The 26,989-nt window shown below is 39.3% G+C and overlaps 1 protein-coding gene across 3 annotated transcripts in view; it reads right to left on the bottom strand.

Annotated features, from left to right (window-relative positions):
* plagl2 (pleiomorphic adenoma gene-like 2) overlaps positions 1-5,814 on the bottom strand; it is a 61,049-nt gene extending 55,235 nt beyond the window's left edge. For all 3 annotated transcript variants that reach the window (XM_084366740.1, XM_084366741.1, XM_084366742.1), the window contains exon 1: positions 5,623-5,814. The gene's annotated coding sequence lies outside the window, so the exon portion shown is untranslated. The remainder of the gene's footprint in view (positions 1-5,622) is intronic.
* Positions 5,815-26,989: the final 21,175 nt, after the last annotated feature.

Here is a 26,989-nt window from a genome sequence, read left to right as displayed (position 1 = left end):
ATGTACATTTGCTCAACACTTTGGCAATATGTATAGGATTCATTAACTTACAAAGAAAAATTTGAACTCAACACCCTCATACTGTCATTTAGACAGTAATATCTATTACCATTTTTAAATTTTAGCTAACATTAGCCAACATAATCTACTGCTGATTTAACACCAATCGGCTGGCAATATTGGGATAACGGTAGATACTACAACACAGTGTAACACCGGTTCAAGAACAGCCATAAAATCAGCATCTGACACAGTAATGTCAGTTACTCCGCAATATTAAATTAAAGTTTGCTAAAATTACCTGACATTCACCATCATAAGCTTATCATCACATCCGATAAAGCATTAGCAGTAGGCTGGTTAATAGCTAATAGAGTGCTGCAGGGATTACATGTTTTTGTAGGCTAACCCTGACGTTAGCAATGCCCTGTTTCCCTCGACAAAAAGCCTATGGGAATTTTCAATTGGATTATTGTAGAAAATAAGATCTGTGGCAAACACAAGTTTATGATACTTAGACATTTTGTTCAGCAAGATAATCTTCAAAAATGAACACTTTTGTGATATTTGAAGTGTAATTGCAATTGCCAGGAGTTACCATGGTCACATGACTTCAGCATCACCACCAATATGCTTCTTACTACACTATACTATACACACGTTATTATAAATTGATCCAATCCAAGTTGAAAAGTTAAAGTTAGAATAGACGGACTAGTGAGTAGATGAGTCTCCATATGATGACGTTTAATGTCCCCGACAACCTCTATAGTCTCAGTTGGACACCGGCTTTTTAAGACACATTAAAACTTTAAAATTCACATGTGGTGTATTTACCGTAAATTTCATGCAGTAGAACAAAACATGAAAATATTTTAAGCTTGTGTTACCCACAGAACTGATTTCAAGAATCTTACCAAAAACTCATTCAAAAAACCCACTGACTGTACGAGGAAACAGTAAGTGCAAATATGCTACCTTATTTTCAGGTGTAAGGACTCATTCCTGCTGCACTCTATGAACTTTTAATTTGGCAATATTGGGATAATGTTAAAGCAAACTTACAGCAGTGTCAGTTACTATTGAGAATTCTGGCCTTACACAACAATATAACAAAAGTTTGCTAACATTAGCTAAACTGAGCACTTTGAGATGCTGGTTGTACTATACCAAGTAAGTCTATAGCTGCAAAATCATGAAGTGTATTTAATTGAGGATTTATGAGAGGACAAATGTAATATGCTGTTTTTTTAAAGTTACACAGATACAGAAGAACCTATTTTAAACTGATAGCTTGCAATAAATCAAAGCTGCAGAGAAAAGCAAACTCCACTATGGGAGGAAAACACAATTTAACACACTCAGCTATGAGGGAAAAGGACTTGGTATTCCTGAGTTCCAGTACTGGTACAAAAACAATACGTTTTTAAATACTTCTTAGTTGAGGCATAAAAACAGTATTTCTCAAAATGTTAAGCAGCTGTACTAGAACTTTTACTACTTGACAGTTTTTGGTACTTAGTAAAAACACTTTTATTGTTTTCGTTTTATGGCCAATATGGAAAGACAAATAACTTATTAGGTAATGTACATTTTTGCACTCAGGTAATGACTGTGGAGATTCTGAAACATCATCAACACTCAAAAGAGCTGGAGATATAAAAGGAGCAATGACTCTCTCAATTTCTCATCCTGTCTTTCTTCTTGACTATCTCTGTAAATCTGACTTACTTCTGTTTCCATAACCAACATATATCTATCCAGTATCTCTCTTTTCTCCAGCCATCCCTCTTTCAACGTGACCTAAATGACCAGCGGCTACTGTGTGAAACTCACATTTAAAAAATAAATAAATGTTTCCCTGCTCATCCAATGACACTGGACACACATGCATGTAAACACATGTACAGGTGCGTACACAGAAAGTGTAAATACACAAACTGCACCCCTTGCCTTTGCACATACACACACACAAACACACACACACTTCTTCTTCTGCAATGCCATATTGTGTTCCAGTTCTCAGGCTCTGAGATTTTTCCCCCCAGCTGTCCTGAGAAAATAACAAATAGTACAATCTTATTGCAGCCCTTCAGCAAAAAACATCCATTCTAGCATGAACCCAGTGTCCCTTGTTCCCTCACCCATCTACTCTGCACCCCACCCACCCCATCCCATCCCTGCCTCTAGAAGGTGAAGAAGTACAAAGAAAGGGATCAGAGCTTTTCCGATTCTTCCCTGGTTATTAACTACCATTTGTCCCCTCAGAGGGCTGTCCCTCCCATTAACCCAACTGATGCTCTTTTCTCATGGAAATCAGCCTGCTGTTGCTGCCGCCACCACTGTCTCTGCTGCCATTACCACCGCTGCCTGCAGAGGTGCAAGGAATTGTGGGGGATTTTCAGAGGAGAAGACCTCTCTTTGGGCTCAAAAACAGCTCCCTCTCTCTCACAAACACACAAGCTCACACCATTAGTGCAGACACACACACACACACACATGCACGCACACATCTACCATCTCACCAAAAGCATGTGTGTGAGCTCTCACAGGCAAACACATTCACTCAATCACAAAGGCAAACATGAAACGTGCTGCCTCCAACCACAGGGGCATGGAAGTAATGTAAGGCAATGCATGGCAGTTAATGAGAAGAAGCTGGCTCAATGGAGCCGGCAGAGAATACTTGGAGAGCAGAGCAGCTAAGAATGTTTGAGCAGCAGAATAACATGAATCATCGGGATATTGTGACAAAGTATTTACAAGTAACAGATAAAGAAAAAATAATTTTAAAAAATCTAACCCTTAAACTTGCTTACAACTTTTTAGTCAAATGTCTTTGAACTAACTGTTCAATTTACAAAGCTCTATGGTGTTACTTTTTACCACTTAGGGAAACACAATGAATTTATTTTCACAAATTCACCTCTGATCCTTTAAAGTTTGATAGAACTATTAAAGCTAATCAAACAAGATACTGTATATGTATGTATATCTGTCAATGCACATAAAAACAGGTGCACCAGGACACAAACAAGCTCACTTAATGTTCCATGTTGCAGAAATCTTATTAAATCTATTAAAGCCCATGGAGTGGGTCCATCGCAAACAGGGTTGTTGTAGTGAGAGATCAGCAACTATCAACACATGGGTCTCAACTTGCACTACAACTGGCAGCAGCAAAGGCATTGTCTCGTGACAAACTCACTTCCATTTCCTTATTATGTAGCTGGAGGCCTTGATGGAACATTGCTTGACTTAGCGCTGCTGCAGGGGTGGAGGAAAAAGAAACACCTAAAGTCACTTTGACATTAATCTTTGGGAACTCTTGAGGAACTTTTAAGGCATGTAGCACTGTATGTATTCATCTATTTGATTAGTGTTGCAGCCATACAAAAATGTCTGCTTTGAGTTCAGAATATTTATTTTTTTATTCACCCCTAAATAACTGATTGTCTCCTTTTTCTACACAAATCATACAGTAAAGCATTAAGTCAGTTTAGAGCTTTATTCAAATTAGTCAGAGAGCTTAAATTTGTTTGCATGCTGTACTTAATATCTCACACAATTATCTCATAATTACTGTCAATCAAATGACAAGCAAAGTTGATGTTGAACGTCCTATAGACGGAGGGTATCTGTGTCATGAGAAACCCGCCAGTGCAGTTGGAATCTAGAGCTGAGACAAATAGTCGATTAGTCAATTGAAAAAAAAACGAATGTGCAACTATTTTAGAAATCAATTAATGAGTCTTATTTCAAACAGAAATATCAGTCCCCAGTCCTAACTGGTCAGTTTTGAGGACTTTGTTTTTCTTTGTCTTGTGTGATAGTCGGTTAATAATGTTGGGTTTTTGGTCTTTGGGCACAAAACAATAATCTGCAGATCTCAATTTGGGTTTAAGGAAACCAAAACAGGTATTTTTCACTTGTGTGACATTTTACAAACAAATCAATTACTTGAGAAAATCTCCCCTTTGGTTAAGGAGGTCTTTAAACATGAGTAACTCCTGTACAACCACAAGATGTCTGCTTATAGACTGTAGGCCTTGCTGATGTCATGAAAACATGTAAATGTCATCAAGTGCATTCTGTGTGCAGGCCCCATGTTCAACAAGCAAATAAACATCAGTAATAACTGATATAATGATAGTGCAGTAACTGTAACACCTAAATAAGAAACACTGTGGTGAAAGCAAACAATATTCTCACTGCAAGCTTATTGTTAGTTCCAATTGGAGTAGTACTTTCACGTGCATTTTCATGTGCAATATTCTACCGTTGTTTTTATGAATTATTTATACTCTTAACATTTGCCGATTATTACCAATAACAATATTACTCAATATTATCTACACTGTAGTTATAGTGAGATAGGAGGCACAGATTTTACATCTCTATTTCTAATAGAATTTCTATCTCTTTATGTAAATATATATGTATATAGTAGTCACATATTATAGTTTTAACACACAAATTCTTCACAGGTAGTTTATATGTAATTACTGTATACATTTTATCCTTACTTGTTTCTTGTTTTGTTTTGTTCTCTATTTATATCTCTCTATAGTATGATATTTCTATTGTAGCAGGAGTAACTGTAATACACCCGATTTTCCCCTCAGGGATCAATAAAGTACTTTTGATTCTCATTATTTTGTTATCTTAATGAACATTGGCTTGCCTACTTTTAGTTACCACAGCAGTAGCTACATTTCTCTTAATTCCACACTACTGATCGACAACAACTGTTAAAAAGTAGAAGCCTACAGCCAAGACAGCTATCAATAACAAGTGAATAAACTGAACCCCCAGATTTGAACCCCAACCCCCCTTTTGTGGGGTCTTGGTTGTTATTTACCCGCTTCCAAGGAAAAGCGCACACTCTCTCTTACAGAGACTCACACATGCAGGCAGAGACACAAAACTTCCGATCAGCGACAAACATGACAGAAGCCATAGATAACCTAGTGGAGGGGCTAAATATACATTCAGTCAGCAACAATGGCTTCAAGGTTTCAGTGTACGCCTGAATATCAGACACACAACTCTTAGTTTACTGGATGTAACCGTGAGATGGACACACACCAAACTGCTTCCACTTTACAGCGCCCTTTATCAGAGTTTTTCTCCTCTCGCAAACTAACACCACGGGACGTCCCCCTCTCTCTCTTCTGCAGTGGCATGCCACAATTTATAAATACTCGGAAATTTCTTAAAAACTCACCAGATCGCCGAAAACTTACAAAGAACATCAGACGTAAACAGCGAGGGCCGCTGGACAAAGTGCGCCGTGTTTTACAACTTCACTCATTCGCATTTGCAACATATTTGTCGACCAAAAAAGCCTCGCGGTGCACGGAGGCGATCGTAATCGTAATTAAAAGTTAAATACCCAGATCCTTCCACGCTGCCGCAAAAATGAGCAAAATTACGCAAAGTCCGATAGCGATAGTAACAACACATTCACAGTACTTGAAGTGTCGCTCACGTCGATATGTCACAATGCACGAGTTGAGAGTTAATATAAAGCTCGTAAAGTAGTTTAAAAGGCACACATGCACACGCCAGGACGTGCAGCCACATTATGAGGTCTTAGTGAAAAAAGAGTAGTTTACCCACCAAAAAGTTTCCAGCACCGCATTAGTCAACCTCACATGGAGCCCCGGCAACCTTCCATCCCGGACCGGACCACAAACCCGCCGTGGGAGAGCCCACGCCACCGCTCTCCGCTCTTTTCTCCCCTCGATTGCGTGTTTTAATATTTTTTTCCGATTTTTTTCAATAATTTTTTATATTCGGGGCCTGAGAGTGTGTCTGGCTCCCCTCAGGCTGCAGCGGAGTTATGGGGCGGTAAGCATTGTGGGAGTGTGACGTCAGGCCACTTTCACAAACTTTTTTTTTTTTTTTCAACCAGGGACAGCTTACTGGTTTTCAGCAGCCTCTAGCCAGTCCTCCCAGTCACAAGCCATACATTCAGTTATACACGTGCAGTCTGTAGGCCTACAAGTTCGGCCTCTGAAAAAACATTACAATTTTAAAATATAATAAAAACGGAAATTAATTTTTAATCGAATAATATTGCGGAGCCAATTTTGAAATATGACATAATAAGGTCTAATATTTGAAAGAACTGTATATTGTTGCCTATAGTCAAAGTTTAATAGACAACATCATCTATTGTTTAGCAATATATTATGTCGCTGATACTTTCTAGGCTTTTTTGCAGTTATTAAATATTACACATTGTTTTAAAAACTCCCAGGATTCGTGCTGATGAAATGGCGCTATCTTTATTTGTTGTGTATAGGCTTTGTGTTATCAACCTTTGTGTTGTCTCTGAAACCGAATAGAAATGAGATAAATAATGTGCTTTTCTCTAATGGCAAATGAACGAGGCTACTACATAAACAATGAATTTCCTCCTTATTAAATGTAGGTTTTTTGTTTATTTGTTGTACTTCTAACTGATCCTTTTGAAGGAAATTATAAACTGTCATAAAGTGTCATAACAGGAATCAGGCATATTAATAATGACCGCGGTGTCACCTCAATTTCACACTTTTTAATAACGGAAAAGTGTGAGAAAGTATGTAGACATATTCAAATAATTATTTTGAATCCCTATTCAATACCGAGATTTCCATCATTTATTAAAGTCAACACTTGCCAACAAAGTTGTTGTTGTTTTTTTTAATTTTTAAAAAAATCGATTGTTAAGTTGTTTAACAGAAGAACGAGAAGAAGACGAATCTGTCTAAATAACGTAGGCTACTCGACTCAATTCTGCAATTTCAGATTTTTTCTTCTGTTTGTCAACAAGTGTCAACATGGAGGAAGCAAACAGCAGCCCATCAGCAGGAATCCCCACGTGTTCAAGGCTACCGGTGGTGCTGGTGGGAGTCCCGTTTCTCCCACCTTGCGCTTTCTTTTTTTCCTTTTTTCTTCTTCTTTTTTTCTTTTTTTGGTTGTGGTGGTGGGGGGTGGGGGGATTACTTCCAGGGCACATCAACTCGTTTCCTCATCACCCTAACCCCCACCACCTCTTCCCAGCCCAACCAAGCCCGCAGGCTGAATATGCTTGTGCAGAGAGGGTAGGGGGGTGGGGAGCAAGAGTCTTCAATAATGCTGCCTTCAAGTGCTGCTCATATTTTATACTCATAGAAAAAATGCGTTTGTCTGTCTATTTCAGGGCTATTGCAGATAATAGTTTATTGAACATTAACAATAGATACGTAGGGTTATTTTTATGCCTGTTGGTTTATTTTACAAATGATTTGAAACATGACAGCCTATAGTCAATAGAATACTTTATGTTGCAGTGCCAGATCTTGATGCTTTAGATAAATTATCAAATAAACCTTGTTTAAAAAATACTAGGCTACTTTAATACTTTAATACTTAATTCCGTCAGACCACTAAATAATAACAATAATAACAATAACAATAACAATAATAACAACAATAATAATAATAATATACATCGCATCGCAGCGAACTCTAGTTGTGTTTATTAATATTCTGATTATTCTTGGTAATCTATCGGTCTGTCATAATTTCGACATGTCCGACCGAACATGAAAGCATCAAAAGCCTTTCGGCGTGTTCAATACAGGGGAGCGGGTTCGAAAATACCAGCTGTTGAGGGTGAAATGCACAATAGGCTTACCTGTTGCTGCAGTGTGGAGAGAATAGTTTGCGGTAGTGAGAGATGGAGACATATTTTCGATGAGTTGGGAGCGAAAAGACAGATACACGTTTGAGAACAGGCATCATTTTGGACCTAACATGAAAAGGTTTTGATACTCCACTGGTCCAGTGGAATTTTGTTCTTAGGGGTAGTGTTAAGTCGAAGTCCTGTTTAAATGCACAGTAAGTAGGAGGAAAACAGGATCTAAAACATGTTAGAAACTCTTTCTCGCCTGGTGGAGAGCTGGAGATGTGGAGGCATTTCAAGTAAAACAGAATAGGCCAGTGTTTGGTATTCGATTTGATTTTTAAAAAGTCAAATAGGTTTTTGTTTTCAAGCAAACATTTATTTTTGAAAGCAGCCCGAGAGGAAATTATTGAACACTGAACTAAGAGGCAAATAAGGTTATCTAGGCAAAGTTAATTAATATATATATATATTTATATATATTAGAATATATATTTAGTCTATATATATATAAATATGGAAGTATGTATATTTGTACATTTAAGTATAATAATAACTGAATGACATATTATGCATAACCTTCAGAATTGGCCTTTAAGAATAAGACAATTAAGACTGACATGTTTGAATCAAACGTTCAGATTACATTGTAGGCTTCAGTTCAGTTCAGTTCAAATGTAAAAAAGATTTCAGTTTGAGGCCATTGTTAAAAAATAATCCATCATTTTACATTTAAATAAAATATCCAAATATGAGACTTCATACATTACACGACTCTAAAACAAACTCTTCAAGCTCTTATGGCATTCAAAATTAGTTGTAAATGCAAGTTCACAAACCATTTTAAAGTGTCTGAATCTTACCAAACCAAAGACAATGGGTCATTTAGCCTGTCATGAATGAAGGTGAGAACATCAAAATAGATAGATGAGGGGGGTATAATTATTAATTTTTCATATAAATCGAAAGATAAAATTACTGAGTATAAACTGCAGTGTCACTCTGACCCTGTGCTATGACACTTTGGACAACCCTACTAGAAAACAACAAAAACTGCACAAGAATAGATGCATTTGCAATGCAAGCATTTCACTATTAAAGAACAATTAAATGCTTTATAAACCATTTATTAAGTGATTGTTTACTGTAAGCTGATGTTTATAAGACTTTGTAATTGGTTAATAAATACTGTGTAGTTCAACTATAAACATTATTTGGCTGGCCATTATAATGTCGCATAAAGTGTTACTGATGATAGAGAAACCGGAGTTGGGGATAGATGATGTGAAGCAGTTTCACTGGATAAAGAGGTTAGACTTTTTCATTATGTCATTGTTACTTCACTGGCAATACAGTGTAGCTGGTATGGCCATAGTCAGGCTGATTGCAGCTGCATGGTGGTGTGTTAATAGAGTTGTGGAATGATCTTATGACACCCCACATCATGTTGTGGCATTGACTTTCTCTGATATCGTTCTGTCTAGGACACCCCTCACATGCAGAAAGTACAGAACAACAACAGGAGCCGCCTCCAGAGCCCCACCCCCCTGGGTGTCTCTGGCTACCACACACCCAATCAGTCCTGATTAGATGCTCTGTAAGGGATGAGGAAGCCAGCCTTTCAGAATCTTTGATGAGACAACCGGGACAAGCGATGGGCTCCCTTGAATAAAGCTTTCATCAAGCACTGAGTAGAAACATGTCTGTCTGTTTATGGCACTGTATAACAATAGTCAGATTTCCAACTGCTCTCTCTCATTGCTTTAACACTCTGTACCTCACAGCTTTTATTTTAATACCATTATATTACACCAGCTTTAAAATCTTGCACACTCAAAGTTTCAAACAAATACACAGAAGGGCACTAATCAAGTTCTGGCCGCATCTACACAAACCTAAAATTAACATCAATGAACACAATAGCAATTAGTAAGGGGGACAATTGTTCACATCTGGCGTGTATTTCCTTGCCACCACCAGAGTACCAAGCAATCCCTATTTTCAGGGTGTGGGGTGGTGGGAAATGACTGTGTTTTATGTGTTTTGTTTAAAACAGATGGGCGGTTTACATTAGCGGAGATGGTGATAAACAGCTTCGAAAGGATGGGGGAAACCACCAAAACACACAGACAGGGACATCGCCTTCTCTTCCAGTTGCACAGACATGGCACTGACGCCTGTTGTGGACATGCTTGATTTTCCCGCTCAGTTTTGTTCTATCCAGCATTTTTTTTATTATAGCTGTGTAAAAGCAGGTTGTGTTATTCTAGTATGTTTTAATGTTCCTCTGTCTCAGAGTGAACCTACATTTATCATATTAGTTTGGTTCATGGACAGAAAAGACTGAAGAATTGTAGATTTAGATAGGATTTGGGGGTATATTTATTTTTCAAACACTTCTTAAGGGAGTTTTTTATTTAATAAATGGCCATAATTCAACCATCCAGTAGCACAACCAATATCAAAGTGCTCTGTTAATACTTTTCAACTTAAAAATGTAAGTTCAACTGCTGCCTTAAATATTTGAGGTAACTTAGGTTGTATAGTTAGTTCAAAGTCAGTTAAAGTCCTTGTTTTGTGAAACTTTAAGAATCAACAACTATTCAGTCATATTAACGAATGTTACAAACAAATTTGTTTTCGTTTGACATTTTCTCAGTTGAAGAGAGTCAAAGTTCAGCTGAGGTTGCTCCTACTGGAGCTTCTTTATTCCAGCATTGGTTTATAGACAACATATGACACAGCTTTCAGCTAATCTCTCAGTTAATAGTGTGAGGGGGTAAAGACTTAATGCAATACTCTTTATCATGGTTAACAATGTTTTCATTGTTGTGAATAGAAACAATCATGACTGATCTCTACATGTATTAAAGACACAAAGCAAGTTCCATCATGTATGTTTTCTTTAAAAAAAGGTCTCAGGAGAGTTTTAACTGACAAACAATGCATGTTGGGAAGTCTGCTAATATGCTAACTGTGTTTTTTTTAATAAGTTGGTTGAACAATGTACAGTATAATCCTACAACTCATTATTTCATGTCAAAAGACTTGAGGTTAGAAGAACTGTGTTTATACGTTAAGAAATGGTCTGAAAATAAAATATTGACATTTAAAGTTGAATCAACCTCAAATAAATACAACTTCACAATTTAAATTAATAAGAAAAGATTAGTTGATTCCACTAAATTCCTGTGTGACTTTTTATATTGTTTTTGAAGGTTAATTAAATACAGCTAAAAATCAATGTGATTATTGCTCACCAATAATTGTTTACACCAAAACAGATGTTCCACAACATGCCAATGCATGGAGCATAGAGGTTCTGCACTGAAAGATAGCTCATGATCACATATGATGTAACCACTGAGCATCTGTTTTCTGATCATTTCTCAGTAGCACAGAGTAAATGGTATGTGACGTCTATCTCAACTGATATTGACGGTTCTATGATGAGGTGGAGTATCAGGTCGCAGACAGCCAGCTCCTGTGGTCTGCAGCAGGTTGATAAGGTAGATGGGTGGAACATGGAGTGTCCTGACCAGCTGCACATCTACGTCACAAAGGCCTTCTGCTGCCAAAGGGGATCCTGGCTGAGATGAGATGAGATGAAGTAAAAAAAGGCATTTCGTTGACAGAGTTTTGTTTGTGTTAGTATACTAGAAACAAAAAAACTTTCTTTTTTTTGTTACTTTCATGTTAGACACTTTCTGTTTTTATCTACGTCACTAAGGCTGCAGACAGGTTTTTTTTGTTTTTGCCCCCCCCCCCCCAAAGCAAGGCAGTGCTGATCAAATATGAACCACGATCCTGTTCATTGTCTATTTGTGACCTAAAAGCTAGCCACCCTACTCTTTCCTGTGTCAATACGGACTTTGTTTGGAGCCAAAACCAAACACCGCCCGTCACGCAGTATGTCACCCATCACCAGGAGTGTTTATTGGTGTGGTGCGGCGCAGTGCATTCTGGTTGTTGTAGGTTTTCTACCTTATGAGCAGAGAGGAATACCACAGACATTTTTCTCTGTTTTCTCTGCTCGTGTAGAAGGCATTTCCAGATTAACTGTGTCTACTGACAGCCCAATTTTATGCAATATCATATCCAGTTTACATCTACTTCATTAAGGCACATCACTGCCATAGGAAATAAAAAATATATAGGCATTATGTCAATAGGGTTTTTTTTAGTTTGGCTATTTTCGGAACACCTCTAAATAAATATTTTGAGCCAAAATCACGTTTGTTCCTTTATTTGTTCATTTTATGTGAGATTGGGTTTTTATACATACCACATGCCATGTTCTTTTACAGTATTTTTTAGCACCCTTGCTGACAGATTTACAGTACAGTAACAGTTTAACCATATGTTAACCATATTTACAGCTAATTTCGTTGTTTTATATGTGTAAATTTAATATTAGAAAGCCAAAAGGTACACAAGATCACATGTAAAATTAAAGCTTAAAAAAGGAAAATTACTTTTTTTTTCTTCAGTACACATCACTAAGGGGCACTGCTGTCACAGTGGGATCCTAGCTAAAACTATTAAGTATTTTGTCAATATTTTTGTTATAACAATATCATAATAATAATAATAATAATTATTATTATTATTATTATAATCTAAACTGCAGTTTGAGAGACCAGGTCTCTCGAGCTGAGATTGGTAACTTTTTACCTAGTTTCATGTTGGATTAAGTTTTAATTATATTTTCAGAAAAAAAAACCTGTTTCTTCATTATTATGTTTAAAAGAGCTCTTAGTGGAAAAATTGTGCTTGGAAGACTTCAGTTGTTTCTATATTTATTGTCTCTGGATGCTGGATCTGGGAAATAACATCACGTATGCTCGCCATATAGCTTTCAGCTGAACTGAAAGCCAGGCTGTCAATAACATGTAGAGAGGTCAACAGTTTTTTTGAGGTTGACTACCTTATTTGCCTCTTGTGAAAGGAAACTGGCAGAGTGCTAGACCTGTTATTCTGGAGCAACAGCAAGTAAGACAGAAGCAGAGGTTAAAACAGAGAGGAAGGAAGGGGGAGACTTGAGTGACATATATACATAAGCAGATGTTTTTATGAAATGCAAATGTCACCTTCTTCTTCTGAAGCTTCTCAAAGTAAAGTCTTATGTGTCAGAGGAACTTTTAGACTCAAAAAGGGAAATGAAATTGTCAGAGCACAGGACAGTGAGTCAGACATACATAAAAAAAATTACATGTCATGTATATTAACAACTGTACCATTGATTGCCTAATATGATAAAAGCCATGGCAGTATCCATATCAATATCCAATACATTTTTATGTTTCATTTGGTTGTTATGATCAATGCCATTCGTTCACCTGAAGGAAGTCTCTCTTTCTCTGTCTTTTTCTCATACTCAGACTGTGAGTTGTGGTTCTTTGCATTGTTATCATTGCTGTCATCTCTAACAATGAAAAACAGTGTGTGTTCAAGGGATGGGGGAGGAGCAGACCAAGAACGACACAGGAAAAGAGGGAAAGAACAGCCAGCTGTCGAGCATCAGAGAAAAGAAAAACGAGAGTGACTGAATACAAAGAAAGAATATGTTAGACTGGGTTGGCTGAGCTGGAGGATGTGGAGGGATTAAGTATCTTCAAAGCAAAGGCCTGAGTAAAAAACATCTCAGAGCGTTCATTGTGAAGGACTGACAAAAACACACATTGATTTTGGTTTAAATGCACAGTATGTAATTTCTGCCACTAGGGGTCTCTCATTCAAAACAAAAGACATAAGTAGCATAGGATCATGGGAGTTTATGTCTTCATTGTTAAACAACCACCATCCCCGATGAAAATGTGACTGACTAAGAAATTATAGAAGCAGAAGTTATAATGACAAACAATCAAATTAAAAGCACTGTTACCTTATGTAAACATATATTTCTGGTTTGAAAATTGTTGGAAACATTTGGGATAATTTAAGTAGACAACTCAACAGAATATAAAGGTCTAGTCAAGGGGTTCTCATCGTGCATTGGATTTTCATTCAAGGCCAAGGGTCCAATTAGCGATAACCCTAAAACAATTTTTCTTTGTTTGTTTGCTGATAACAATTTGATAACAGTGTTTAATATATATTTTTTAATCTGCCTACATAGAAATGAATGGGATATAGGGATATATAATTATTTTAGCATTTATTGAAAATGCTGGTGTGAAAAAACAATAAACTAATAACAGCGCTATCTATGTATGTAGACGAACGAAAATAAGAAAAAAATCTAACTTTCACATTTTAAAAACCTTCGAATGGACCATGACCTCATTAAGGCCCCTTTTAATTTTTTGGTGTTTTGGCTGCATGTTATTTGTTAGATCATAATAATCTTTTTTTTAAATAACTGAAGTGCATACATTCAGCTGTACTTTGTGTAATAATGAAGAACAATTTGTAAGCAGATTATATCAGCTGTGTCACTCTGCATCTCAACAGTAGATAATGGTCTTAAAGCTGGGCTCGGTAAGATGGAAAAATCATATCCAGCCAGTGAACCCCGCCCCCTGCCTCTCTCCAAGCCACTCCCCCCAAACCATGAATGAGCACTTTCCGACAGAGTCCGAGTCCTCACCAGCGGTAGGAAGAAGAGTGTAACGTTACACCATTTTCATCACAACATCTAACTACAAGTAACTCCTCATGTCTCATTCACCTGTAAGTAAACACCTCATAGGATCATTTTGAATGTAAACAACCATCATAGCCAGTGTTAGTACTGATAGCTGTCAAGCTAGCTTTGTTAGCATTCAGAAATTGGTTTGAGTGTATTTTGATGTTGAAACTCATTGCTGGTTAGCTAGCAACAGCTGGCTATTGTTACGTTAGATATGGCAAAGCTAAAACATCAAGATTAGTGGTGGGCTTGCTACATGTTTATTTTTCTGTTTCCCTCAGTGATTCACAGACAAACAGGAATATTGTATTGGACTCATGATGATATGATGTTTTGCATGTTAGAGCTTCCATGTCGAGAGCCTCGTTGACTCTGATGACGAGTACACGGCAGAGTGAAGCACATCATCACATCAGAGAGGAATACAGGAGGGCAACCAGCAGCGTCCGAGGAAGTGGAGGCAGAGGCCGTGGATGTGGGAGGGCGACAGGTCAAGGAGCAGATGTTCATACGTTGAGTAGAAGATCTTCAAGCTCAAAGGATTGCACATGTACAGGTCAGCGTCTTAAGTAGAACATATCTGGTGCTTTTTCCTGATAAACAACACCTACAACTATTTGTGTTTGTACAGTATATTGACCAGGCATGTGACTTGGACACACAAGTGCCCTAATCAGAATCACATTTTTTGCCAAGCAGTTTTTCAGCATTTGAATTTGTGTTTTGGTGCATAACAATAAACACAGTAAGTAGAAACATGTAAAGAACGATAAAGGGCTGGTACTTCAAAAAAATGTAAGTATTGACCATTGAAACTGTCTGTGTTCACAGTATGCTGAGGACAGTCGAGCTCTGTTCCATGAAAATATCTAATCATGTTGCTCATCTGTTGCCTTACAGGCCAGAATTCAAGGACTACGTTTGGAGCAATCTCATCAAGTGCTGAACTCTGCCTGACACCTATTTATTTGTCGCTCTGTATTTACTCCTTGTTTTGCATTATCTCTAACATTTGAATAAAGTCTTTAAATATGGTAAATGCCTTTTCTTTACACTTCCAGCATAAACAACCATCCCATTAGAGTTCTGACTCTTTACATGATGCACTAATAATAACAACTGAATTAGGTAAGACTCTGGTTTATTCCATTTTTTGGAACACATGTAAATAAATAACACAACAAAAATAGTTGACCTTTTATCATTTAGACAATATACAGTACAATTAGCATTAACAACTTTATACAGGAAGGATGTCCAGAGGTTTCTTGACTGATTATAGACACAGATCTGTGTTGGCCAACAGGTCAGGCTGTTGATGTCGGTGCGGTCCCAACCCTGTACGGTTTTTACAGTAATTGTCCTGTAGAAAGAATAACACAATTACTTATCTGACAGTAAATACAGCTTTTCAAAGACCTTGAAATTACTTTCAATTTATTATTACACCACAACTTTGGATGCATTTAATGCAGTGACAAATATTCCTGAAAACAACCAGAAATAGCCTCTGTTACATCACAATTCAGCAATCAGCAAAACTTTACTTTCAGAGTTATTTACATGGTTTCACGTTATTTTTACTATGCATTTTGACAGTAGTGTGTACAAGCTCTATTTACTACTCTAGCTCTGGACTTTCTGTTGTACCTGGCCTGAGAGAAAGGAGTCCCAGCTTAGTGAAACTTTCATATTACTCTACAACTTTACTTGTCCAACTCCTCAACTCCTGTGACTGAAAAGTCATCATCTCTGCAAAAATTCTAATTATTACAATATTGGATAAGGATGGAGAACTAAATGTGTTTACAGGACATAAAGTTACATCTGAATGTGTTTTTTTTTTTTTTAAAGTAACAATAGAAGTCTGTGGTTAGGTGGGTGATGCTTATGTGATGTGTGGCAAGCGATTATTTATAGGGATTGTTAGGTGCATTGTGTGTCTATTTTCTTAAAAAATGTCTTACTAATATGTAACAGTCTCGAGCAGTAGGCTAACATGTGACTGCTAGGACCAGTACTTGAAGCATTTTCCCGGTGCAGCTAAAGAAATGATGCCATTCCTTTTTGTATTGTGTCCCTGCTAAGGAGCACATTCATGCACATAAAGCAAACCAACTTGATATGAAGGAAGGACACATGTACATATGAAATGTATCCATCAAAGATAAATATTACATGAATAACAGTGGTCTGATCCATGTTGCTACCAGCATCAACTTACACTCACCAGTCAGAGAGGGACTCTGCAGAAATAGTGTAGACATCAGGGCATGGTTCTGCTGTGAGCTGACTCTTTGAAGGGTGGATGTTGATGCGTCCCTCTCATAACTATAGGACACAGAAACAGGCAACATCAGCACATTTGTAAAACGTCTAGTTCAAAGTCAATATGAATGAACTTCATATAAATACTATCTAACGACATCTGCTTACAAATACAATGCAAACTATATTCAGAGATATATGTAATCTTCCCAGGACCTCTGAACAGTGGACTTGGCCTTTCACACGTGTAGCACACAAGAATTAGTTCGCCCCTCACATACAGCTCGTCTGGCTAATGTCCAAACAGCCCAGGGTAGCAGGGCATGTGTGAACACTGCTATATGGATCAGATCCACAGTACGTGTAAACGTTGGCCTGCGTGTAAACGGTGACGTTACATGTAAATATGTTTCATACGGCAGTAGTCTGTCATAGCTGGCTAATGATGCTAGGGTTGGGCTAATACATACGACAGCAACATAAGGAGCTAACGTTAGCTACGTTGACTACATAATACAGAGTAATAATACATTTCCCCCAACCAAAACAAACCAGCTCATTACCTGTCCAACAGAGACGCAGCTACCATGGCGTCCATTTTCAGGCCTTCGACTCCATCAGTTGTCTCCATTGTTGAACAGCCGCTCCAATGTTGACTCTCGTTTCACCTCTTGAGCTCTCCAACTTCTTTTTGTTTGTAGCCTTCTCCAGTTCGGTCTTTCTTTTCTTGCTCAGTTTGGCAGTACCAGCTGCTGTAGGTACAGCTGATAATGAAAAGTGTGGCTGTACTTTCTCTGCCATTCTTGTCCGTAAACAGTGAGCTCACCCCGCCACAGCTCCAGCAGGGCGGTGAATTGACTCTGGTCACACGCTATGAGTGATGATGAACAGGTAGACTGTCCATACAATATCTTCGGGTGCTAAAATTGATTGGATGAAGTTTTTATAGTCCTGTCACTGCCAGAGAGGATGGATTGTTTTTCTTTCTTTTCTAAATTATTTGATATTTTGATTGCTGTCTGGATGTTAAGAGATTGTATACAAATACAATAAAAAACATTTCTGAACAGAATTACCAACCCCAGCTTTAATGTGGCATATTTAAGCAATTAGCGGTTCATGTAGCGATCAGGTTAGCTGCAGGTTTGCAGAGAGACGACAGAAAGTTACAAAGGTGTGAAGCCGCATCCATATGTCCACATGTTGCCATTCTGGTTTTGGGCATGTTGAAGAACCTCTAATGACAGAGTTCTTGGGACACTGCTTCTTGTTTAATCTGAGTCTTTATCATTAAACACAGCACTGATTGGCTTAAGAGAATGTTGTTCCTGTAACATCAGATTCCAATATTCCTTTCAACTAATGTGTGGGTAACATTTGCACATTTTTTTGTGTGTTCTCACATCGTCATTCTGCATGAGCTGTGTCAAGTTTTCAATAGTTCATGTCTCAGTTAAGATTGAAACTTGCACACTTCATCCACAAAATCACTCTTGAGACCATCTTGCAATGGAATCACAGCAGCTGCGACGCCTGTCAGCATATTCACATTCTCACCCATAACTGCTCAGCAGTCATTACTATATCATTACATAGGTACTAAGTAATCATAAGTTGGTCCAGACTCATCTTCAAAGTTGGCCTTCATTTTTATCTCAGCTACACACCTGTGAAGTTTTAATGGCTGTATTAAAATGAAGGTGAACCAGGGGCATAAAGTGTGGGGGGGTTTAATACATTTTTGGGGTATAAATGCACTAATTACGTAGGATGACTATTTATTTTTAGAGCCTGATTAATATTCGGTTTTGGGGCTGATACCAATAAAAAATGTGGATATCATATATTGGCCGATATACACACATGCTTTGTATTTATCCCTCAAAAGTGGTTATCAAACACTTGTGACAAAGGTATGTGAAGAAGGCAGGATATTTTACAGCTTAACCTAAAGTTAGTCTGAAATTATATCAGTGCACTCACAGTAAGTTTCACTTTTTCTGTATTATCATTAAAAAAATAATAATCTAATCACCGTATATTGGACAACATATACGCCAATCAGTACCTTGTAAGAGGCCAATATCGCTCTGTCTCTGATTATTTTACATTATCTAGGTGGGCAGGGTGACACTTCGCACAAGAAGTGAGTAAATTAAGGGAACTTCCAAATACATCCAAATACCATTTTGCATCTTTACAATACAATACAATAGGTGTTGTCTGAATGTCCAGACTTACCCTGGCCTGTATTGTATGATTATTACAGTTATTTTATTTTTGGTTATTTACAGCAGAGGAAGTAAAAGCTTCAAGATCATTTTTTTCAGTAAGTTCAGAGTACAAATACTAAATGAGCTAATCTGTTTTCTAAATTAGCTTTTAAGGATTCTCACAATTGCAATTAGGAATTGACTCCCACATGAACATAATTTTTTGAGCCAAAGTTAGAGAGATTTATCTATGTGTTTGTTTGTCTATACTCATACTGGTTTAAAGTGATCCTGACTCAGTGAGGTGATGTCTGAAGTAGACAATTCTACAGAAAGATATTTGATTATTGAGTCTCATTCCCAAATCGTCAAATACCGATGCTTTGGGTTGGCCATTGGTATTAATATCCTATTAAACAATACAGAAGAATGTTTTTTTTCTTCAAACTTTAACTTTTATTGTTGATAAAGGTTCTCAGTCACCCAGGTCATGTGTGGGCAGCAAGGATTATATTTGCACTGAAAACTACGGATGCACGATATGGATTATTTTTTAGCTAATACTGATAATTACAAGGTTACATGTTTAATTTAGCGTGATTTTTTAAAATCACAAGGGTTTGAAAAACAAAACTATAATTGAGTCCTTTGTGCAACATATATTTTAGAAAAAGTAGTGTTGATGATGAATTGAGGTCTCACAGCCTGGCAAATGAACCTGCTCTGTAGTCTGGTGGTACAGCAGCAGATAGTTCTGTATTTGTTGTCAGGTGGCAGCAGGGTGAACAGACTGTGGCTGGGTGGGTGTTGTCTTTTAGTATCTTTGGGCTCTGTGCAGACATCTCACTACACTGATGTCACTGATGCTCTGTAGATGGTACCAGTGATGTTCTGGTGGTTTAAATCACCCGCTGTAGAGCCTTCCTGTCCTGGGCCGTAATGAACAATGACGGAACCTTCTTTCTAAAATCAACAATCAGCTCCTTGGTTTTGCTGATGTTGAGCAGTATATTGATCTCTGTGCACCACCCTGCAAGATTGTTGAATTCCTCCCGATATGAACTCTCATCGTTGTTTATTATACAGCTGATGATGGTGGTGTCATCCTCATACTTCACAATAGAACAGAATAGAATAGAATGCCTTTATTGCCATTGCACAGAGTACAACGAAATTTCAGTGCAATTCCTCAGTGGTCATACGGATAAAACACCAGTACACATTAAACTGACAGACAACTCAAACGCACAAAGTATAAAATCAAGTAAATAGGTAAAAGTAGAATAATGATAAAAAATATAATACATATGTATTGCACTAGTCTTTGTAAGAATACGACTCAGCGGCATGTTATTGCACTTTTACCAGATACATATTACAGGACAAAAATATGGACGCAATAGAGTTCTCCTGATGTCTGGGATTGCAGCCATGGGTGTATGGTGTGAACAGGAGGGGGCTGAGCACAGAGCCTTGGGGGGCTCTAGTGTTGAGCACTAACGTAGAGGAAGTGACTACCAATCTGGACTCTCTGGGGTCTGCTTGTGAGGAAGTCTCTAGTCTTCTTCTTCTTTAGTCTTTGAACAGTTCACGCACAGCAATTGTCGTTCACGGAAGCACATGCTGATTTGCCTCTGGGTTTTTTTGTGTCAGATCTCTAAAAACCAAAGCCAAGAGGAAAATCAAGGCGAAAACCCTGTGGGGATGAATTTGGCTTAAGCCAGGTTTAATGGCCATAGTACATCAGCAAAATTGACTCAGTTTATGGTGTGAAACATGCACCTACTTGCACAAAAGTCTGGTAGCCTTTGAGTTTGACAGAGTCTAGTTGATGTGTTGTGGAAAGTACGTCTCTCTGTGTGAGAGAGGTACAGGCATGTTGCCACAGTCACAGTAAAGAGCATGCTATTATTACAGTAGTCAGCCATAAAGTTTGTATATTCACTTATTTTGCAGCAAAAAAGTTACTGAAAGTCTCTGTGTTTTATTTGCTGCCAAAGAAGAGAAATAAAGTCCCCGGATATGTAAAATTATTACAGCATCTTCCTGTATTCTTCACAGTAGAGCTGTCTGGACTGTGAAAAGTTTGTCAGCAGCTACGGCTCAGGCTGAAGTAAACAAATCCCACCCACTTTTTAAAATGACTAGTTTCATTTCCCCCCACTTTTACCAGTTGAAAATGCATCTGTCTATCCACTCCATGCTCTTTTCAGAATGCTGCATCTGTGCGTTTCCCAAGAAGCTTTAGTGCAAACAACAACAACATAGAACAACAACAACAATACCATATGCTACATGTAACTGCTAGTGTAGAGCAAAAATACTTGTAAAGTGACTGTATGATTATTATTATTATTGTTATTTACATGAGGTGCAATAGTGCATCAGACTAATACAAAACAGCGACGCAGGACAGCATACAACAGGGTAACAGAGGTGATCAGATCAGCCCCTGAGCGTTGAGGAGTTGTATGGCCAGGGAGAAGAAGCTGTTTTGTATTCTGGTAGTGACAGACCGTATGCTATGGTACCTTCTGCCAGATGGAAGGGGGGAGAAAAGTCTATATGAGGGGTGGATGGGGTCTTCCACAATGCTGGTTGCCTTACGGATGCAGCGTGTGGTGTAAATGTCTGAGATGGAGGGGAGAGTGACTCCGATGATCTTTTCAGCTGTCCTCACCACTCGCTGTAGGTTCTTGCAGTCTAGTTGGGTGCAGCTACCCAGGAGGCTCTCTAAAGTCCCTGTGTAGAAAGTGGTGAGAGTGGGGGGTGAGAGGTGGGCTCTCCTCAGCCTTCTCAGGAAGTGGAGACACTGCTGGGCTTTCTTCACAGTGGCCGGTGTTAAGGGACCAGGTTATGTTCTCTGCCAGGTGGACACCGAGGAATTTGGTGTTCTTCACGATCTCCACCATCCACCTGTGGATGTGGATGTCCAGTGGATGGTGGTCCCTCTGTGTTCTCTGGAAGTCAACAACCATCTCTTTGGTTTTGTCTATATTCAGGGACAAGTTGTTGACTTTGCACCAGGTTATCAGCTGTTCCACCTCCTCTCTGTATGATGACTTGTCGTTCTTGTTGATAAGACCCACCACGGTCTTATCGTCGGCGAACTTGATGATGTGGTCTGAGTCGTGTAGTGCTGTGCAGACGTGGGTCAGGAGTGTGAACAGCAGTGGACTGAGCACACAGCCTTGAGATGCCCCTGTGCTCAGTGTGGTGGTGCTGGAGGTGTTATTCCCAATCCGGACTGTCTGGGGTCTCCCCGTCAGAAAGTCCAGGATCAAGTTGCAGAGGGATGAGTTCAGGCCCAGCAAGCTCAACTTCCTAGTCAGGTGCTGGGGGATGATTGTGTTGAATGCTAAACTGAAGTCTATGAACAGCATTCTGACGTAAGTGTCCTTTTTATCCAGAACAACTGGACTTTTTGGCATTCCCAGATACAGTGCAGCAGAGCACACACATTATTATTACATTTGGAGTACTGATGAAGTTTTACTGGAGTCACATAGGTTCTGAATAGCCATTTATACTGTATCAGTTTCAGTGCTGTGTTGATAGTCTGTGTTTGTGCTTTTAAACAAGCATTTTCCCACTCATTCTCTGTAATATCTACTTTTAAATCATCACCCCAAACATTGAGTCTCAAGTGTCAGTTGTCCTTTGATTTTGACTGTAGCATAACATAAATTACTGACAACTGGCCTCGATTATCCATCAAATTTAGAGTGGCTCTCTCTATAGCTGACATGGATGGCTCCTCTAAGGAGTGGGTCTGTGACGTTATGAAGCTGGCTTCTTTGGATGGCATATCTACGAACCAGCTGATCAAAGGACCAGGGACAAAGTTATCATTACCCCATATTGTGGAAAAATGGGAAAGTTCAGGTGCATCGCCTGTATAAGCATGTGCTTCATGTCAAACAGAAAGGATATTCTTGACAAATGGGTTTTTTGTCTGTTTCATATGTTTTTTAAAACAAGCAGAGTAAAGATATGACTGGAGAGGTAGACCCGATGTTGTAATGCATTCAATAGCTAGCCATGCTGGAGGGTCAGAGGGGGACCCTTGCTGCGTGATTCTGTGAAGACTAAAACGTTGGTATATCAGGTTATTTTTCAATATCTCAGTTGTTGGATCTGAGTACAGGAGCTTCAACCATTTGAGATATTTCTCATGTCCTACTGGTCTAGGAAATCATACAGTAACAGGGTACCCGCGGGGTCTTAAAAACTTGAAAAAGTCTTTAATTTGATAACCGTAAATTAAGGCCTTGAAAAGGTCTTAAATTTTGTTTACAAGTCTTAAATTTAATTCTCAAAGGTCTTAATTTTTCAAAACCATAACTGTATACTAAGTAAACTAACAAAAAAAAAACATGGAACGTTGCGTTGTAAAATGATTTTTTTCTCCGACTTTATCGATCCCCCACACGAGGTGGCGTTCCAATGCACTGTTTCAACTAGGAAACCTGATTTCCGCGTTTTCTAGAACGCAGCATTACGTTGGAGCGTGCACAGTCAGCCACTGACCCACCGAGGTCGTCGCTCGTGCAGCAACTTTGGGATGGGCAAGTGCAGATTTAATCCATTGTGGCTAAGTGACTCAAAATATGACTGGGTTCAGGCTGTACCAGGGAATGAGTGGGAGGCTCAGTGCAGCCTGTGCCGTAAAAAATTCAAGCTCGGCCCAATGGAACATATGGCCTTGGAGTCGCAATGAAGAGTGCTAAACATTTAGCATGCTCAGCAGCTACATGGAGGCAGGCACCCATATCCCAGTTTTGCGCGGCAAACCCGACACTAACCTCAACAGTCACCTCGGCTGCCAGCAGCACCGACCCCACACAGCCAGGTAAAATACAAGCTCTTTGTGGCTCGACGGCAACGCTTAAGGCAGAGGTGACGTGGACACTAAAGACGATATCGGACCACCACTCATATACGTCAAATGAAAATATAAGTGAGCATAAGACATTGGGCCTCATTCATGAATCGTTCTTACGAACAAATTTGTTCTTAAGTCCCACTTGCGAAGATTTTACGAAGATTGTGGCATTCATGATTTTTTTCTTATCCAGGATTTATTCTTAGGTAAGAACAAATCCTACAAACACTCAGGAGTACTCTTACGCACATTTCAGTGCCGATATGTTGGCATGGTTGTGTTTTCTTCTCTTGTGCAGTTCAATAAAATACAATATTACAGTGATAATTCTGTCATATTTATTTATTTATTCATTTCATATTTTTGGTAATTTACAGAGAATTTTAAATTTTAAAATTAAAATAAATTAAATGTGTCAATGACTTAACATTAATCGAGTAAATTGGAAACCATGCCATCAATTAGTAACCATTCGATAAATGTACAACTTATCTGCGACTCAAATAACCACCTACTGAACGTGGTCTCCCGGTTCCCAGGAGGAGCACACGACTCCTATATTTTCCAAAACAGCTCCGTGGGAACACACCTTGAACAAGGAGCAGCTGGTGACGCATGGCTCATTGGTACGTATCTTTTATAATATAATTACAATTTCCCATTAAAGTGTCTTTTTATTATAAAATTTTATATTTTATTTTATTATAAAATCTGCTTAGACTAAGGTCACGTTTATTCAAACACCTTGCATCTTAACTTATGACTCTCCCTCACCATTACAGGTCTGTAGGATAATCATGGCCTGCTGTGTTCTGCACAACATCGCTATGAAGCGTGGTGTGCCACTTCCCCCTCAGCCACAACACCGTGAGGATGTGCGTCCTGACGCAATGATGGGACCAGACTGCAGGCGCGCTGTTCATGTTCGAGCGCAATTAATTGCCTGCTTGTGAAGAAAATGCATTAATATTACAATTTCAGTCTAACAGTCTAATTCACTTTAAAAAAATAAACAAAAAAAAAAACTTCACCTGCTGCGCTCCAACCGATTTATTTTTTGCTTTTGGCATTTTGTTGCTGTTTGCTCTGTACTACGGCATCAGTGTCTACACGGCCCTGCAGTTTCTTTAATGGGCATTAATGGGCGGTTGCCTATGCTAATCCTATGTTAATTAGACTCACCTTGCACGCGCTCTCAATTTACGAGGAGGTGGCATTCATCAATGTAGGAACACAGCTGCGAACAATTCTGAGGCTTACGAACGCGTTGATGAATCTGACGTAGGGTTTTCTTAAGGAACCTCTTAAGAACAACTTAAGAAAGAATCTAAGAAGATTCTTAAGAAGATATTGGTGAATGAGGCCCATTGTTCTTTTGTGTAATGTATCTGCACACACACACTGTTTTGTTTCTTACAGTGTTGAGAGATTGCAGCAGAGTTTAGGGCTGTATGCTCCATTTGTAATACTTTTGCACACAGGCGTGCGCACGCACACACTGTATTGTTTATTAAAAGAAGTGATTGTTATTTGTCCCTGTGTTATGCTGTTATTCTTAGTTATTCTGACAGATTTTTGCATTATTTCATAAATGTATGCCAGAATAGGTGCAAGGTTGGTCTTAAATTTCATTGGACGTGGTCTTAAAAAGGTCTTAAAAAGTCTTAAATTTGAGTGGAAAAATCCTGGGGGGACCCTGAGTAACTGTGTGTTATCAGGATATTCTGAAGATAAAGAGACTCATAGAATGTTCTAATGGAGGAGTTTATTCAACTGGATCCACTGTATCTTTTCCATTTTCTAATTTGATTGAATTTATAGTTCTGTCTGATTGCATTTTTTTAACTCCATGTGAGAAGCTTGCCAGGTTTGCCACCTTGGTCACAATAAGACTGTTTAAACTAAAGGAGATTTGTGGCAATTTTACTAGTGGAGAGTTTATTATACCTAGCTCTCAGGGAAACAAACTTCTTATGTATCTCTGGGCTATCATTTTGGTATAGGTCTAGCTCCAAATCTTTCATTTGAACCTAGAGATTGAGTAGCTCTTTACCTCTAAGTCTTTGACTTAAAGCTTATTTAGCATATCATCACACCCCTGATGTAAGCTCTAAATGCTTCCCATCTTACACTTGCACTAGTCTGATCTGTATTCACACGAAAGTAGTTAAATATTACCACCATCTTGAAGCTATTTAACTCATGGAGATTAGAAAGTAATCAATACGTGAAGGTGTTTCAAGCACTTGAGTAGCATGAAAACTCTAGTTAGCGGCACAGATCAACAGCTGGACAGCTGAAGAAGTTGCGGGTCACGTCGCCCTCTCCTTGGAGGGAAGGGCTTTGCAGATACTCACCAACCTCAGACCTGAAGAGCTGCGAGAGTGGGTGGTGCTGAAGACAGCAATTCAACGTCTATTTGGACGCTGCACCCACGCCGATGATGCCAGAGATCTGCTCGCCAAGCGCAGGAGAGGAGTTGGTGAAAGCCTGGGTGCCTACGCCGCAGACCTATGCACCTACGCCCGGCGGGGACACCCCAACTTCGGTGAGGCTGTGCAGGAAGAGCTTGCTGTTCAGGCCTTTATCAGGGGCATCCAGCTTGAACCTCTGAAGGAACACCCTGACTGCAAGCCCCCAGCACCCTGACAGCAGCTCTGGAAGAGGCAGAGCGAGTGAAACACGTCCTATGCCCTGAAGGCCATCGCCGCAGCAATACCTACTGAGTGAGCCAGGCCACCTGTGAGAACAGTGATGAGGAGGAAGCTGTGCGACAAGCCACAACCTCTCCATGACAACGCCGCCAGAGGAGGCTTGAAGAAGGCTGCTACAGGTGCGGGGTCCTTGGGGGGCCTGGGTCAGACCCATGGACTATATCTGGACTGTGCCCTTGAGGGGACCACCTGCCGAGCCTTGGTAGATACGGGTTCCACTATCTCTCTGGTCCACCCAGGGATCCTGCCTAACTCCAGAAGACCACTGGCCTGGGGGTGGAGCCCCACAATGCAGTGCATCACTACTGTCACCGGCGACCGTGCCAAGATGATGAGAACCAGATTGCTTCGAGTGATGGTGGGCAGCCAGCAGACGCAGCATCAGTTCTGGTTGGCCAACATCCAGGATCCCTGCATCGTCGGCCTCGACCTCCTGGACAAGTGGGGGGCTGTGGTGGATGTGTCCAGAGCAACACTCTCCCTGGGCACTGAAACCACGGTCCTTCATAAGTCCAGCGACCTTGAGACCCCAACCCAAGCATCAGAGCTGCCAGTGAGGACCGCTTCAGCTGAGAGGACATCACAACCACGGTGTCCAGTGGCAGCAAAACCCCAGTTAAC

This window comes from Pagrus pagrus (genome assembly GCF_965226575.1).
Source record: "Pagrus pagrus genome assembly, chromosome: 11".
Classification (NCBI taxonomy): domain Eukaryota; kingdom Metazoa; phylum Chordata; class Actinopteri; order Spariformes; family Sparidae; genus Pagrus; species Pagrus pagrus.
This window is presented reverse-complemented; position numbering and strand designations above follow the sequence as displayed.